The sequence below is a fragment of the Phyllobates terribilis genome, unplaced genomic scaffold (assembly GCF_046119375.1).
Source record: "Phyllobates terribilis strain yellow unplaced genomic scaffold, ASM4611937v1 Scaffold_5__5_contigs__length_657084704, whole genome shotgun sequence".
In the NCBI taxonomy this organism is placed as follows: domain Eukaryota; kingdom Metazoa; phylum Chordata; class Amphibia; order Anura; family Dendrobatidae; genus Phyllobates; species Phyllobates terribilis.
Window position 1 is genome coordinate 90,311,096 of NW_027362765.1, and position 12,398 is coordinate 90,323,493.

Genomic DNA, 12,398 nt, shown 5'->3' on the forward strand with positions numbered 1-12,398 from the left:
CCCCTGGGTTAAATGGGAAAACAAAACAAAGTATAGCTCAGTCCATAGGTGAGCGGGTTCCGCCCGCTCTCGGTAGTATAAACTGCACAGGTAAAGTCCAGGTAACAAGCTCTGCAGCTTCCACAATACTGTCTGGAGACTTCCCTCTCCAGACCACACTCCAGAGAAAAAAAAAAGGACTGAGCTTTTACACATTGCTCAGCCACACCCTGAGGGGAGGTAGGGGGAATGGTGTCCCGCCTCTTTGCCATTCCCATAAAACCGCACACCCTTTAACAGAGTAAACCTACCAGCATATAACACGCTGGCAGAAAAATAAAGTAGGTCTTAGTTCACACAGGAGAGCATCCTGAGTGACACATACCTCCCCTCACATATAAAACCAGTGACACTGTCACAATACGGTTTCCCTCTATGCCAGTTCTTTCACCGAGCTAAATACAACTCTTAGCAAATAAAGTTGTGGACTGGCTCCGTATCGTCCCTGGCCACATTCACCTGTCCACGTGTTTGTGGTTATGCGGTCCTTCCCAGTAAGTGCACTGGGGAGGGCACTGGTAATGTTGTGGGACCCGTGCTTGTGGAAGGCGGAGGGGATACCGGGAAATATAGTGGCGGCTGGGGACCGAGTATGGACACCTGGCCGCCGCCGGCATGAGGTTGTGAAAAGCTTCCGCCTCCACGAGCTTAAAAGGCCATATTTCAAGTGCAAAGAACTGCCCAGAAACCTAGCAGTTTAGTGTTGCGGCCTGTGGGTGTGTGGGTGGCTGGCTGCATACTTGCACTTGCATTCCAAGTAACAGAAAACTTAGCAGATGGTGGCCTCTATCATCATCATGGCCTCACCTCGGCACTATGAACTCTCCTGAAGGAGAAGCCAGGGCCCGCCGGAGGAGTCTCCGGTTCTCTGGTGGGCCCGTCCAACCCTGCCGAAAAGCAGCCCTAGCTAAGAACAGTGTGGGGGAAGGTCCCCGGACACTCTATGGCAACTTTTTTAATGTGGATCGGCCATGCTTATGCATGTTATTTCTCAAAACGCATTACAGATCAGGCCATTGTCCAACTCTGTATTCAAGAAATTAAATTCGCAAAGAAAGATGTGTATGTGTGTCAAAGCACCACCGACAAGTGCAAGTTGATGTTGGATGGGCTGCCATTGCTTCTGCAACAAGCTCAATTACAGGACTTCCTGGGAGAAATGACACGCAGGGTAGATACGGTTTCCCTCTATGCCAGTCCTTTCGCCGAGCTAAATACAACTCTTAGCAAAAAAAGTTGTGGACTGGCTCCGTACCATTCCTGGCCACATTCACCTGTCCACGTGTTTGTGGTTAGGAGGTCCTTCCCAGTAAGTGCACTGGGGAGGGCACGGATAATGTTGTGGGACCCGTGCTTGTGGAAGGCTGAGGCGATACCGGAAAATATAGTGGCGGCTGGGGACCGAGTATGGACACTCGGCCGCCGCCGGCATGAGGTTGTGTAAAGCTTCTGCCTCCACGAGCCTAAAAGGCCACATTTCAAGCACAAGCAGCTGTCAAAAATTTGGCAGTATAGTATTGCAGTCTGTGGGTGGGTGGCTGGCTGCATACTTGTGCTTGCATTTCAAGGAATGAGTTAGGGACAACTGAACGCTGCAGTGGGACAAGGACATGGATGGTGATTGTTGCAAGTCTGCAACGACAGGTGCATGGTGGGAGGCATCTTCGCATGCGCCAAGGATCACTTATGATGGGCACACTTTTAGGCAGTGACCTGGGAGTCAGAGATGCTTCCAGGGGTCTTCCCCATGCTGTTCACATGTCTTTTCAGCATTGTATGCATGTGTCTGATGATGTGTCACACACCACATGGCCAGATAAGGTTGTAAAATGTTAAAATGATATTTCCTGGTGAAAGCATTTGTCTTGGTTGAAAGCAATTCAAAAGTGCAAAAACGCATCAAAAACGCTACGTGTGAACATAGCCCGAGTTGTGGAGGAGTATTTTTGTTTTTGGTTATTTATTTTGCCTTATATACAAGTCATTACCCTGCAAAGGATGGTCCTTAACATATTTCCCAGGAAAATCCATTTTGGTTTTGTTTTTGTATGTTTTATTGTGAGTCCGTAAAAGTGGCGTAATACTCTGACAATGTTGTTGACAGCAGTGACCTGGGAGTCAGAAATGCTTCCAGGGGTCTTCCTCATGCTGTTCCCATGTCATTTGAGCACTGTTCCCATCGAATTGGGCAATTTTTAGGCCCTCTGCAGACCGCCTGGGGGAGCCGCCTGAAAAATACTCAAGTTTCCCATAGACTTACATTGGGCTCGTTGCTCGGGTCGAGCACCCGAGTATTCCAATTTGCTCGACCCGAGCAACGAGTACCCGGGCATTTTAGTGCTCGCTCATCATTAATAGGGATGAGCGGACCCGAGCAAGATCGGGTTCTGGTACCTGACCGAGCTTTAGTCCAAAGATCAGTTTGGGTACCAGAACTGATCCCGAACTTGAATCCTAAACCCGAACCTCACTGAGCTCAATGGGGACCTGAATTTTGGAGCTGGAAAATCTCTTTCTCTCTCCCCCCTGGACTCTCGAACTGTAAAACGGACTTCCAACAGAGGTCCATGTTCGGAATTCAGCACTGGACACTTCCGGTATGAACCCCTGACTTTACAGTTCGGGTTCGCTCATCTCTGCCTGCAAACAATGCCACAGTATAATGTGCATTTTCGTAAGGAATGCAATGCTAATAAAATAATAGTTTTTCCCACTTTGCGTATGTGGCCATGATCATAAAGATATGACTTTCATCATAAAATGTCAGGTTAAATTGACTTTGATTCATACATTGGATAACTCCATAGTCTCTGATCCCCAACAAATCCTATTAATGGAGGAATGTTGGCACAGAAAGTAGAAACCTATTAGTCCCGTCCACAGATAGAGAGAAGCTTCGTCACTAGTAATGAGTCATCTTACAAGAAATAAGTCTTAGAAACTGTTCTCTGGAGTCACATAAATGTGATACAGCTGAATACTCCCCCAGGCACAAGCTGGATTCCCTAACAGAATTTTAGCACATATTTTTTTGTTCTGTTTTTGTGGCCTTTTAAGCAGCTTTTTTTGGTCAATGCAGCCATATGTTCTTGCTGAAAGATGAAGTAAACAGATCAGTGAGAACTACGAAGAGTTATGGGTGATCAGTAGGTAAAATAGATTTTTTTCCAATAATTTTTATATCACATTTTCTTGTACTTACATTTTTTCTGCCATTTTGAACAATACATTTCTTTTTTCTTTTGCAATTTTTGGTGCATGATCCTTGGATTTATAGCAAGAACCAAGGAACAACTGCTGTGTCTGAAAATACCTACATTTCTCCATGATTACTAATAACCCCCCAAAATCAGAAACATGAGGATGTTCATAAAGTCTTCTGCAATATATTTGCTATCTTCATCCTCCCAATATTTTAAACTGCTTTTGGTGAACATATCAGCCTAATATGTACAGGAACTGTCACCATTCTCATGGTCATGCTTCATCAGGATTCTGCCAGCGCTATAGGTGCTTGAACCTCATTTCCCTCTTGTGTCCAGTGTTGTCCAGTGGTTTGCTTGCTATGAACTGAAAGCCTGCCTTTCTGTTATAGCTGTGTGAAGTTTGGCAGGCAGGAGTGCAGAAGCAGAGAGATATATAATTAATGCCTACTTCTTTTAGAGATACAAAAACCCACCCTCATTTCTTTCTAGAGACACAAAGACCCTCCCTAACTTCCTGTAGAGTGTTAAAGACCTACTACTACTTTCCATAGAGACAAAAACCTGTCCCCTTTTCCTTTAGAGAGACAAAAACCCAATCACCTTACTGTAGAGAGATAAAGACCTGCCCCTACTTCCTGCAGAGAAACATAGAGCCATCATTGCTTGCCGTAGAGCATCATAGATCCTCGCCCACTTCCTGTAAAGAGACCTGACACTTCCTGTAAAGAGACAAATACCCACCCCCATTACCTATAGAGAGACCCATTACCTGTAGAGAGACAAAGAACCTCCCCCACTTCATGTAGAGAAATAAAAATGTACCCCCACTTCCTACAGAGAGAAAAAGGCCCCCCACCTCCTGTCAAGATACAAAGACTCACTCTACTTCATGTAGAGTGATGAAGACCTGTTCACACTTCCTGTCATGAGACAAAGACTCACCCTTTCTCCCTGTTATGATACAAGGATCCACAGCCTCATCCTATTGAGAGACAAAGACCCGTCCCCACTTCCTTGAGAGAGATAAAGACCTTCCCCCACTTCTTGTAGAGAGATAAAGCCCCACCACCATTTTTTGTAGCAAGATAAAGCCCAACCCCCACTTATTGTAGAGCGATAAAACCTCACCCCCACTTCTTGTAGAGAGACAAAGCCCCATCCCCACCTCCTGTTGAGAGACAAAGACCCGCCTCACTTCTTCTAAAGAGATAAAGACCCACTCCCACTTCATTTAGTGATATAAAGACTTATCCCGACTTCCCGTTGAGAGACAAAGATACGCCCCCACTTCTTGTAGTGATATAAAGCCCCAGCCCCACTTCTTGTAGTGATATAAAGCCCCACCCCCACTTCTTGTGGAGAGATACAGCCCCGTCCCCACTTATTGTAGAGAGCTAAAACCCCACTCCCCACTTCTTGTAGAGAGATATAGACCCACCCTGACTTATTGTGCAGAGATAAAGACCCTTCCATACTTCCTGTAGACAAATAAAAACCCAATGGCAAAACACCCCTTAATAAATAATCACAGTGTGTAACTCAGGTTTATCTGTTGTTTCCTTGTAAAATAATATAGCCAGTGATAAAATGTTTCCTGTAAAAGTTATTCATACAAAATATTCATTTTTGGTCATTATTTCACTACAAATCAGAATAATCGTGTGCCTCGGTATAAAACAAAACTTCACTTTTTTATGTGGTTTTATGTTATAAGATCCTTGTAAAATTATCCCCTGATGACTGCGATGGACTCAATGTAACAAGAGCTAAAAGTAGCCGCATAGGAGACCAAGCAACACACAGTTACTAATAGATATGACAAGAGCAATCAGATGATATCCTATGAAGGGGGATTAACAGATCATTGCAAACTGTGACTCACAAGTACACGATCTTCTCGGTTTGACCTAGAAGTGCTTGAGTTTTCAGTTATGTGCTCATTTATGTCATTCTGAAGAGTTTTCAGATTTTCATGTCTAGTCCATTTTATATGTAAAGTTTCCATCCATGAAAATTTATCTGGGAATGTCATAAATAGCAATTGCAATAAATTCAGATTACATAGAAGAAAGAATTAAAACAGCACATTTATAACAGTGCTTGGATGATACACATAGCACATTATAAGGCACTTTTTTCCTAATTTACACAACCCCTATCTCACTGTGTGCCACTTTGGTGCAATATAAGCCACAACTATTTTTCTCCAAGTAACATCCTTCCCTTTTAAGTCACAACCCTTGTAAAATGACCTGCAAAAGGTGCCTAAAACGCATAATAAATAGGTCTAAAACTGCAGCTGAGGCGAAAATTAGTGCAGCAAAATTTGGCCCATTTACAACACACTTACAAAAGTAAATCTGCCCCAATTTGTGTTAAGAAGAGAGTAGCATATTAGTTCGATATCAATTGAATTCGCTTGAAATGTTACAAAAATATCTGATTCACCGTGGCCTACACAGGTCAGAATACACCAAAAATGCCGGGTGCCAGAAGAAGGCGAAGATGGCCCAATGAAGACCATACCAGTGACCGGACCAAAGAAGACAACTAGCTTGGAGTGACTCTGTGTGCCAGGACAGTTGGGCGCTATGACAATATACATTTTTACCTTTCTTATATAACACATATTACAATATCTTTGTGTGCTAAGGACAAATAACTAATCATTTTCATTTATATAGCGCCAACATATTCCGCAGCGCTTTACCATTAAGTAGGGACTTGTACAGAAAATAAAAGCAAGACAATGTAACACATTTCAACAGTTACAGGAGGAGTGAGGGCTACAATCTATATGGAAATAGGTGGACACAATAGGTAGACATGGTCATCAGCCAGTATCTGTCTAAATTCAGTTACCTTGTCCTTTTGGGTGCATGGAAGATGTAGAGACAGATGAATAGGCACAAGCAGATTAAGATTAACATTTAGGAAGAAACAGAGGAGAGTTAGGTTAGTGAGTTGACATGATAGGCTTGTCTAAACAGATGTGTTTTTAAAGCACGCTTAAAAACATGGGGGCTAGATATTAGTCGCATCGTCTGGGGTAGTACATTCCAGAAAACTGGGGCGGCACGAGAGAAGTCTTGGAGCCGGAGATGTGAGGTTCGGATTAAGGGGGATGTTAGTTTTAGATCAGTTGCAGAACGGGGGGCACGGGAGGGGTGATAGACAGAAATGAGGGATGAGATATAGGGTGGTGCAGAACTGTGGACAGCTTGGTGGGTGAGAGAGATGAGTTTGTAATGACTGGCACAGGGTAGAGACGTCGGTAAAGTGGCTGGACAGAAATACGACCTTGGCTGCTGCATTCAGGACAGATTGGAGAGGAGAGAGTTTGTTTAGAGGGAGACCGATTAGATAAGAGTTGCAGTAGTCCAGATGAGAGTGAATGACAGCGACAGTAAGGCTGCATTCACACATTGCGTATTTTCCTGCGTTTTTTTACGCGCGCGTATTTTCCTGCTTTTTTCACATGCGTTTTTTTACGCAGGTAAAAAAAACACCTCCATTCACACACTGCGTTTTTTCCTGCATTTTTTTACGGAGGTGCAGGAGAAATGAAGTGTGACGAGCATGGACACCTGTATGTGTCTGTATGTGTCTGTGTGTCGTGTGTGTACTGTCTGTGTCTATGTGTCATGTGTGTGAGTGTCCCCCTAGCAGAGTATGTACAGACAGCTTCTGGCTGCAGTACATACACTGCTTAAGTTAAAAGAAAAAACCTATGGATACTCACCTAACCGATGGATGGGAGAGGCGTCCGGTCCGGTCCCGCGGCTTCCAGCATCTGCCGTGAAGCGATCAGCTGACTGTCAGCTGACTGGCTTGTACATCAGCTGACCGGCCGGTCAGCTGATTTACAAGCCGGTAAGCTAACAGTCAGATGATCGGTTCTCCGGCAGATGCTAGAAGCCGCGGGACCCGACCGGACGCCTCTCCCATCCATCAGATAGGTGAGTATCCATAGTTTCTCCTGCACCTCCGTAAAAAAGCGCTGGAATTACGCAGTGTGTGAACACCGCTGCGTAATTCCATCGCTTATAATGGGCACAATATGTGAGAAAGCGCAGGCCACGGTGCGTAAAGAATTGACATGTCAATTCTATACGCAGCTGCGCTTTCGCGCTGCGTAAAATCACACAGTGTCTGAACGGCAAAGTGAATTTCCCATTCACTTTGCTGGCAGACACAAGGCACATTGCATATTTTGAAAAAGCGCGCGCAAAAAAGCGCGTGAAAGTACGCAATGTGTGAACGCAGCCTAAGAGGTTTTGCAGTTTCAAAGGTGAGAAAAGTTGGGATTTTGGAGATGTTTTTAAGGTGCAGGTGACTTGACTGAGTGAGTGATTGTATGTGGGGAAAGTTGTGTGTCAAATATGACCCCAAGACAGCGAGCTTGCTGCCTGGAAGTTATATTTGCATCACTATAATGATTGCAAGGACTAAAAAACTTCAACCAGTTGCCTTAGAATTGCATCCTTTCAGCATTCTGGGTAAAAAAACACAACACTGATGCCAAAAATGTAGTATTTGTTATTCACCTGGCTGCCATATTTTTTGCAGAGAAAAGGGGCAAGAAATGCTGCAATATATGTAAGCATTTTATACAAAAACACTGTCATTAGTTTGTCTAATGTCCCTAGGCTTTTTGTAATAGTCACGCTTTGTTCTACCAGGTAGCTGCCTACAGGTGGAACTAGAGACACTTGTCTTCATTCTGTATCAGAGATAATTTGCATAGATTTCCCAGGGAGCATTGCCAGACCAGCTGCATCTCCACAAAAAGAAATAACTACTTCCAAAAAATGCACATTCACTTCCATAGGTAAAACTTGAAGAAGTGAGACTCATTTTTAACATACACTGTTTTCCATTAGAGCAGTTCTTGGCTGGTGCCCGAGGGTCTGGAATCACCCACTAATGCCAAGGGAGTCACAATAATGCACACTGGGAGGGATCTTTGGGGTGTATGCTGGGTGACTCATATAGTCATCCGATTAGGTGACCCACGACCCCCATGATCATTCCATGAGGTCGAGTTAAGGGGGGTGGTGAGTGTGGGGGGCGTGAAATCACTTGGTGTGGGACACATTTTCACAGCGCTTCTCTTTCTTATTTTTCAAGCACACACCTTTTTGGTTTTTCCAAGCGGATCCAGTCATTTCTACACTGAGAATATACCGCTTAGCTTTACTATTTATTTTAATTGTTTCTTTACTCTGTGTCCATCACAAGGACTCTTTCGGGAGACTGTTCTCTTACGGGTCTCCTCCTGACTGGTCTAGGGAGATAGTATGTGGCCATTACAAGGAACTGGAGGAGAAACTTGACATAACCAATGGATAAAAATAGAATTGATTTATTTCAAACCCATTAAAAAGAGTGAAATTTGTTTGAAAAAAGTTAAAAACTGACACGTTTCTGGGGTTGCAAATGCCTTTACACACTATGGTTAAGGGAATATGAAACGCCACAAACACGTCAGTTTTTAATTTTTTTCATATGGATTTACTCTTCTTAATGGATTTGGAATTAAGTAATTCCATTTTTTATTCTTTGGTCATGCCAAGTTTCTCCTCCAGTTCCTCACGTGTTTGCTCTACCCCACCAGCAGGATTCGGCACCCACTGGTTTATGATTCCCAGTCATGCTGACGTGGTGAGCGCTCCCCACCCTTTTTCCTTATATGTGGCCATTAGGTTTTGCTCCCCCTGTCACTCTTCTTTCGAGAGGAAAGCCGATTTAGACTGAGCTCCTAGCTCCACGGGGTTGCAGTCCAGATGGATGCTGAAAGTAAGACCGGCTTGTCCTTCACTGTAGCTTTCTGGTCCAGAAGGATGAGAAATTCTTTATTGGGGTACCCTTCTTCTTTCGGAGTGGGCTGCGATAGACCACATCCTTGTGCACTGGTTTTTCACATTTTTCAGAGCACGATCTCAGGCTTTCAAAAAGAAAATTAGAGCAGTTCTAGGGACACATTTTTCAGAACTGATTCTTCGGGAAGCGCACTAGTGCTTTGTAAGGGTCAGGGCCATGGTATAAACAGTGTAGCATTGATCAGGTATGCTGTATAGCCATGCTTCATTCTCCATTAGCTTGTGTGAGTGGCTGTTCCATGAACCCAATGTTCTTCATGCTTTCGTCCAGGTTTCCTAATCATTCCTTGTCATGCCTGGCTCCTGAAAACTCGCACTATGACAGCCTATGTAAACTCTATAAACCCTAACATGTGTTCCCAACATCTGAGCACCGATACTTAATGTATCTGAGTGAAGGCTGATGAAGGGGTGACATTCGGAGAGGAGACCATGAATAAAAACACTGTATCTTCAAGTCTTTTTCCTTTGGAGAATTGGAGCAGTCAGCTGTGGAAAATATGAACAAACGTAAAGGGGCTCTCCAAATATCCCATGGTCACCACCCAGTCCTCAAAATGGATAGGTTGGCGCTTCCCCAACTTACTGTTTGTTATTCTACATCAACTAATTCAATGTGAAAACAAACAGCAGCCTGATAAATCAGAGCGATCCCTCCGACCTTTAACCCCTGCCCTCCCAAAAAAATCTCCCAGGGCTTGATTTAAAGCATGGTGGGCATCAAGTCAAGCTGCAGCTGGGGGTCTGATGTGCAGATCTGCCAAATCCTTCTGGAATACTAATCTAGTGAGCAAGAGTCAAACAAATATGCACAAGGCAGACATGATGGACCAATTTTATTCCCCTCCACTGACAGGTTCTGCTTTTTTATTTCTGATCTATTATTCCAAAAGGTCTAAATTTTATAACCAGGTGCACGGCTCAATGCACAGCTATGATAGGCGGTATTATATATTTAAAGGTGTAATAACTATTCTAGAAACAACCCTATTGAAGTGGATCTATATAGAAAAAAAAACTACGACACTCATATATGCAATTTCAGTTTTATTTAAGTCTGCCCCCATATCTGCTATGAAGCATAGGACATAGGCTGTGATCAAGGTCTGGGACAGACCGAAATGTTAGCCATCGTTTCTATTTCCACATGCTGAATTATCGATAAAACTTAAATTGCATATTCAAAAAAACACTCCCATCAAAATTTGTATCCTCTTAATGTATTACAGTCATCATATCATATGGCACTGTGTACTTACAATTGCTCATTTTGCCTTTCTATGCAGCTAATGCTTCTCTTTTCCATTAGGTCTATGACATCACATAATTAAAAACTGACTAGCTGAATCCTTCTAAGCTTTATGTAGGAACAAGAAGTATCCTTTCACTGCATGACTCATCATTAGAACTACAATCCTACATCACCTCAAAGTCTCTAGCAAGGGGGAAGAGGGGGCAGATCGGTCATGAATTGAAGAGGGGGATGACTTATGCAGGGAAAAGAGACTTCCTTTTTCTACATAAAGCAAAGAAAAGAGAATAATTAACTGGGTAGAAAGGCAAAATGAGCAATTGTAAGTACACAGTGCTATATAATATGATGACTGCAATATATTAAGAGGAAAAGACTTTGATGGGAGGATGAGGAGCTTTTCTTTAAGTGAGTGCTGTGGTAGTTTGCCCTATTATTTGGAGAGACAACCCCTACTACAGAGCACCACTGTCTTCAAGCTACGTGTGCATACCAAAAATTTGATTAATCTCATTGAAGTGAATCTGTCATACCAGATTTTATAATATATTCTACATATAATATTAAAGAGATCTCATACCTGAGAGGCTTGTGTACTTACTTTGAAAATCCCTGTCAGAATAACTGTTTAATCTGTTAGGAAAGTTCCTTCATACCACTGCCCAATGGTTTCCTTCCTTTTCTTTCTAGCGTGGGTGACTAAATGTGACCGCTGTAGTCAATCAGTGGCCGCTGCCTGTATAAACAGACATATGCAGCCTTTTGTCACTTTAAAGGGAATCTGTCAGTAGGATCCACCCTCTTAAGCTGTCTATATGGGCATACAGGTCATAGAAAATAGAATAAAATGATACCTCGATATCTGGGATCCGATGTTTTATTCCAGAAAAATTCACAGTTTTCTTAATATCTAAATGAGCTGTGGGATCTATGGGCCGGATATAGATCTCCACAAGCTGCTTCCAGAGCTTATTTTTTATGAAAGGAGGCATTACCAGTGTAAGACAAGTAATGACTGAAAATATGAACAAGGAAAAACAAGGGCCTCAACAGCTCACCATATCTGGTAATTAGATAATTCCTGTGCACGGACCATGGGCCAGTTCCCAGGTAAGAGCAAATATGTAGAAATGTAGACAGATTAGCAGCAACTGCGGTGAATATGTTTCTAAAATCATCACTTATTAATTAACTTTTTTTTATTTTATTTTATAAGGGAAGATAAAAAATTGGAACACTCTGACTAAAAGCCTTAGTGTGCAAAACGAATACGAAGAGAGTTTCTATTTTTTATCCCCCTTGCAATATTTTTTTTTACTAATGTAATGACTGACATTTTCCTTTCCTCATCTTATTGCAAAGGTATGCGTGATAACAGCTACCACAGTACAGCAGAGCTAAAACAGTACAGCAGATCTGAGCTTTGTCTGATTACAAACACATCTGCAGTTGCAGTTGTCCTCTTACAGTGCTTTAGCTTCAATTTCACATGCAGTTGATGTGGGCTAAAGGGCAGTACAGAAGAGCTTACAATGCTGTGAGAGGGCAACTACAACTGTGTTTGTAATGAGACAAGGTTCAACTCTGTTGTACTCTGTTAGTTACAATCAGACGGCAGACCTCTGCAACAGAATTGCCAGCACTATGAGATGACAACTACTGCTTCAAATGTCTTTGTAATGAGACTCTGGAATAAGAAATCAGATTGCAGATATCAAGGTATCATTTTATTCAGCATCCTATTACTTATATTCCCATATACGTCTTAGTAGAGTTGATCCTACTGACAGATTCCCTTTAAGTTCCTTTGGACGTTTTTGCTTTGTTTTTTTTTCATAATAGAAACAGTAGCAAAATTTCTTGATACACAACATTCCAAAAGGACAGCACAAGCACAAATACCCATCATGTCTCACAGAATTTAGTCTGGGAGTTACTATTTTTTCTTTGTGGAGAACCCCAACTGGCATAAAATGTCTTATAAACTAAATATCTTATAGACCGGGCAATGCCCTCTGG